The following is a 6,532-nucleotide window of genomic DNA, read 5'->3' as shown; positions in this document are numbered from 1 at the left end:
TGTAGTGAGTTGCGTTCTGATATACACAGTTCGAGAGGAATAGTTCATCGTGTCTTTTATTCTGACTTACGAGAAAATTCTGACTTACAATTTATTCTCGCGGGGAAAAATTTACTTGTGATTTTTTTCTCGCGGGGAAATAATTTACTTATGATTTATTCTCGCGGGGGAAAATTTACTTGTGATTTATTCTTACGATAAAAAAAATCCCTTACGATTTTCTAAGGATTGTGGACCATTGGGAAGTAAGTGGTACAATAATCGACTTTTTAATAACCAACTTGAGTTTTACAACATCACGTGTATTGAATTATATGTACCCTTACCTTCCTCTTCCTCCTCCTCCTCCTCCTCCTCTACCTCCTCCTCCTCCTCCTCCTCCTCTACCTCCTCCTATTCCTCCCCTCCATCCACCTCTCTCCCATCCTCCTCCTCCCCTCCATCCACCTCTCTCCCATCTTCCTCCTCCTCCTGCTGCTACTACTACTACTCCACCTCCTCCTCCCCCCTTGTCTCTTACTCTATCCCCTCTTCCTTATTCCTCTCCTCTTATGTCTTCTCTTTTTCGTCTTCCTTATTCTTCTTTTCCTCCTCCTGATGTTCCTCTTCTTCCTTTTTATTCCTCTTTTCCTCTTTCACTTTTTATTCTTCTCCTCTTCATCTTCCTCCTCTTCATCCCACCCCCTCTTTTGGTTAGGTTAGGTTCCATACCATTAAGCTTACTACCGCTGTTGCTAATTAATTAACAGATATTAACAGTGCCAGACAACATCTCCAGAGTGCCATGAATGAGTGCCAGCAAGCGCCATGAGCCAGGTGCACCATGAGTAGAGTGCCACGAGTGAAGTGAAGTGAAGTGCCATGAGTGAGTACCATGAGTAGTGCCATGAGTGTGAAGTGCCATAGTGTAAGTGCCGCAGAGTGTGAGTGCCATGAGTGTGAGTGCCATGAGAGTGCCAGTATAAACTCTTCGGGACAGTAAACTCTGTACGAGTGTGTATTAAATGATGTGTGTGTGTGTGTGTGTGTGTGTGTGTGACGCTGAACAAGAAAAAGAGACGCATAGAGAGGAAGAAGAGAAATGGAAAGAGAAAGAGAGAAATATAAAGAGAAAAAATACCTCTAAACGCAACATTAAGAAAATAATCACATCAAGACATTAAAAAAACATACATACATACATACATACATACATACGTACATACATACATACGTACATACATACATACATACATACTTACATACGTACATACCCCTTATGCATTAGATTACGACCCCCTCCCCTTAAAAAATAGGCCTATGCCGTAATGTGATGCAAGTAGGCCTACCCCCTAATGTGATGCAAGTAGGCCTACTCCCCCCCAAAAAAAAAGATTAATGAAAGATTACACATAAAAAAGAGATAGGAAAAAATTGAAGGTTAAAGGAGTTTATTATACTACTACTGATTTAAATAGATGCGAAAAATACACCCAAGTGCTGTTGATATGCGGTGGTGAGAGTGGGGGGGAGGGGCTAGGAGGTAAAGGGGTGTTTGAGGAAGGGGGGTGAGGTGGGGAGGGGATGTGAAGGAGGAGGAGAGAGTGGGGAGGAGGGGAAGGTAGAAGGGTGGAGAAATATGTGGGGGTGGGTAGAAGGGAAGGGAGAAGGGAGAAATGGGAGGAGACAGAAGGGAGTGGGAAGAAGGGAGGGAGGTAAGGGAGAAGGGAGGGTTGGAAACATTGAAAGGAAAGAAGGGGAGAGAGATGGGAGGGGAAGAGGGTGGTGGGAATCCTTGTGAAGAGGTGCAGGAAGAGGAGGCGGAAGAAGGGTGTTGGAGGAGGAAGAGAGGAAGAACAGGAGGGAAGGATAGACGTTGGAAGAGGAAGAGGAAGGAAGATAACAGGAGGGATATGAAAGAGGTGAGGTTTAGAGGAGAAAATGAAGAGGGGGAAGGAGGAAAAGGAATTGAGGGAAAAAGAGGAGGGGGGAAGAATCGAAGGAAGAGACGTAAGGAAAATAGTGGAAGGGAAGGAGAAAGTGAGATAAAAGGGAGAGAGTAAAAGGAAGAAAAAGGGAAGTTTAGAAGAAGAGCACTGTATTGCCCCTAAGACCGGTGGGAAGCAGTATAGCACTCTCTTGCAGTACATAGCACCTTCCTTCCCCCATAATACATCGTAGTATAAGCACTATGTTGCCCCCTCCCTCCCTCCCTCCCTTCATATAACCGAGTCGTGTAGGCTGTTTTGGGCCCTAAGGTACGACTGTATAGCATTGTCTTAACCCCTGAATCACAAAATTGATCCCAAATAGCCTAGAATTTTGCAGTTTAACACCCTGTTGCCCTCCGTCATTCTCCCCCCCCTCACCCCCCCTCAACCCCCTCCTTGAGTACGACGTAGTATATACATACGTCGCTCGTGCCCCAGAGTACAGCTGGAGTATAGCACTGTGTTGGCCCGAGGCGCCTCTACCGTCAGCACTGACCTTCGAGGCCTTACAGTTTACTAACATGAGGATCTCGGGCGGCAGCTGCACACCAATTCACTAATGTTCCTTTTTATTTCGTCTATGTACAGTTGTCCCTTTCACTCTAATGTGTTTCAATAACGTGAATAATTTTTCTCTATATGTCTATTCACGGATTATTTATTTCTATCACCGAGAAATATGTTCATGATTTAAGTTGAAGTATTTTGCACTAAGATGGTAGACGCCATGTTTGTGTCCAATGTATTTTGAAAGAGAGACGATACACTGTGACTCAGACTCACCCCACGTGGACCTTGAGAGTTCCTTCACTTCCGAAATATTGATGCCACATTTTGCTTTTGTTAATAATTTCCTTGTTAGAATTACACCATCGTTCAAAACATCAATATTTATATATGTTATGAACTGTCAGGTCTCTCGTAGGTAATAGTGTTAATTTCATACAATAATATCTTTTAAATGATAATTGAGACAAAAGAACGAAGAAGAAAATAAAAGAATATAAAACTGGAGGTCGTCATCGCTCCCCCCCGCGCCACACCTCCGAACAGTTTCCCGCGCTTTTCGTTGATTGGTTGACTGGTCCATCTGGTTTGTTTTTGTTCGCTGCGCTTCAAACAGACGATCCTGGGGGGGTGTTTATTCATGTTTATTATTGTATTTTGAGTAACTCTGATACTATTTTCAATTATTTAAGACTTATAACATTTATACAAGTAATATATGATCCTGTTTTTGGACCACATTACCAAAAAATAACCACCTCATTAACATTAAGTTGAGCTGAAGTCACCTCACGTCTAGGAATACGGATGATGTACTTGTCCACACACGTTTCACCAGGTCGGGGTCTTTGTTTACTAACGCGTACAGAGGTCTCACACAAAAACACAACACAAGAACTTACGCTATATCCTTTGTCTGGTAAAAGGTTTAATGGCACTTTTTTTTAGCTTTCTTGGGAGAATAATCAAAGAAGAGTAGGAGTTAATTATAAACAGTTTTGCCTTTAGTTTAAGTTCATGTTGATGATGAGTTGATGAGTCCTAAAGCCACACACGGTACAAAACTTTCATAACAGGATGCTTTTTAAACAGGATGTAAGGAGCATAAGTGAGATATTACCAGAGTATTTTTGTGTGTCATGATTCACCTTTGTTTAAGCTTAGTATTCCTTTACACTCTTCATTTTTCTCAGCTTTTATTTGTTATTGATCACGGCTATTGTTATGTCCTTTGTTTTAGCATCCACTACGGTGTTTGGTGTCACTCAGAGCGGAGATGGAGATTGTTAGGTCAAGTTTAGTACATTTTCTTTTTTTTTGGCCCCGAAGTACTCTCTCTCTCTCTCTCTCTCTCTCTCTCTCTCTCTCTCTCTCTCTCTCTCTCTCTCTCTCTCTCTCTCTCTCTCTCTGTACAGATTAACAACCACAAACTAACATAATGAGCTACTACCACAACCACAAATTTGTTTTAACCAGTACGTACATCTATAACCACCAGTACCACCATTACACAACAACCACCAATACCACCATCTCAGCAACTACCACCGTTACTACTATTACCTACTACCATACCATACGACAACCACCGCTATAACAACAACAACCACATACCAACTATTATCACTACAGTAGCCTTCACTATGACTAAAACCACCACAACAACTATAACAACAACCAGTCTTCGCTAACATCACAACAATCACCGTAACCACCACAACAACAATCGTCAATAATACCATTACAGCAACGACTATCACCACCACCATCACCACCATAACAGCATTAACAACAAACACCAATAACCCCACTAACACCACCACTTCACCCCCCTTCACACCCTATCATGCCACCACCAGCACCCCCACCAATACTTTTCACCCCTACTAACCCCCCCAACCACCACCACCATCACCACCCCACCATGAGCCAGGCGTCAGAAGGGGAGGATAGATTACACAATTAAAGACGAGCTACCTGCATCACACCTGTTACCTGGACACACCTTTCCTCCACACCTGACGAGCTTTAATCCACACACACACACACACACCAACTTTACGCTTTAGGTGGGCTTAAATCAGACTTCCTTCTTCGAGTTAATTAGCCACCTACTGCAGGAGGTATTGGGCAAGTCTACTGTGGCCGAGGAAACTATATTTGTCGTGGCAGTGTAGAGGACGAGGTGCTGTTCGCTGTGGTGTGTATTATTATTAATGTGTGTGTGTGTGTGTGTGTGTGTGTGTGTGTACTATTACTCCTCATCGTCTCACACTACTACTACTACTACTACTACTACTACTACTACAGACAATATCCCATACTACCTTACACTTCCTGGAGATTGGGAGGAAGTTGGACGTTCATGTGAAGAGACAATTACGTTCCAGGAGGCACAGGCTGGAAGGAAACTCAGGACGTTCACATGAGCCATTCAACTACGCAGTCACGTTCAACCTCCCTCAACCCTCCTGAAGTGCCCCCCCCCTCCTGCCTCCATTCCCAGTACCCCCCTCCCTTTCCCTCTCCCTCCTACCTCCACCCACAATATCCCTCTCACCACCCCCAAAACCCCCCAATACTGCTCCCCAACCTCCATTACCCCTCCCTCCCCAATACCCCTCCCCTCCCCCAATGCCCCCTCCTCCCATTCCCCCCTCCCCTCCCCTGTACCCCTCCCTCCCCCCATACCCCCTCCCTCCCCCAATACCCCCTCCCTCCCCCAATACCCCCTCCCTCCAACCCCTCGTCAAAAAGAACTTAAACACCTTGACGACTCCAACAACAACAACAAAAAATAACAAGTAAAGAGACTAACTTGACTGGCCTCGAACAAGGACAATTGAGCCTGGTACGTCATCATGTTCTTGTCCTTGGCGGCGGCCGTTGTACCCTCCTTCACACACACACACGCACACACACACACATATTCATAGGGTCACGTTCATATACTGTCACATCACTTACATACGTACACAGGCAGTTGTACACACACTCATATGTACTGTGCATACAATCCCACGTATACACAGTCACACGTACACACACCCATATGTACGCAAGGTCACATGTACAGTTGTACACAGTCATATACACAGTTACAAGTACTCATTCACTCTCTCTCTCTCTCTCTCTCTCTCTCTCTCTCTCTCTCTCTCTCTCTCTCTCTCTCTCTCTCTTTGTTGTTCATGTTGTGGTTTTTTTAGCAGCCAGTTGCTAGTTTATTGTGCACCCCATACGCATCCTGTGAGCGGTAGTACAAAAGAGATTACATAGTAGGTGACACAAAGGGTGTTTATCAGACCCCAGTAGTCAGGATGTTGTGGTGTTACAGAGTATTTCCAGTGCAATGTTTGTTTATTTGTGTACATGAGATTCGAGTTAGTTATCAGTCTCTCTATGTCAGCCATCTTGTGTGTGTGTGTGTGTGTGTGTGTTTCGTTGCGCATGACAGATTAGCGTGAATCTTTCCAAGTGTTTACGCTCACCAACCAAGCATGCACACACACACACACACACACACACACACACACACATCCCAGTCTTGCGTCGCGGCCTTTAACTCTGGGCAAGTCTTCGGAACTACCAACCTATTGTTACACTTAGGCAGGTGGTGTGTGTGTGTGTGTGTGTGTGGCTGTGTGTGTGTGTGTGTGTGTGTGTGTGTGTGTGTGTGTGTGTGTGTGTGTGCGTGCGATGATGATAGTATTGATATTGATATTGTGTGTGTGTGTGTGTGTGTGTGTGTGTGTGTGTGTGTGTGTGTGAAGGTTTATTTGTCATGCGTCATGTAACTCTATGAATGCTTGTCTTGGTTCCCTGAATGACTCGGCTCCCTCGGTGTTTTAACTGACTCACTTTAAAGACAAGATTCGATTCACTAATTAGTTTACCGAGTCACTATACAGTTGAATGAGTATTTAGATACCTAACATACATACATACATACATACTGAACATACATACATACATACATACATACATACATACATACATACAAAACAATTTCTTACGTGTGCATTTGATTTTATTAATATGTATGTATGTAATTCTTC

This window comes from Homarus americanus, unplaced genomic scaffold (assembly GCF_018991925.1).
Source record: "Homarus americanus isolate GMGI-L3 unplaced genomic scaffold, GMGI_Hamer_2.0 scaffold34065, whole genome shotgun sequence".
NCBI classification, from domain to species: domain Eukaryota; kingdom Metazoa; phylum Arthropoda; class Malacostraca; order Decapoda; family Nephropidae; genus Homarus; species Homarus americanus.
This window is presented reverse-complemented; position numbering follows the sequence as displayed.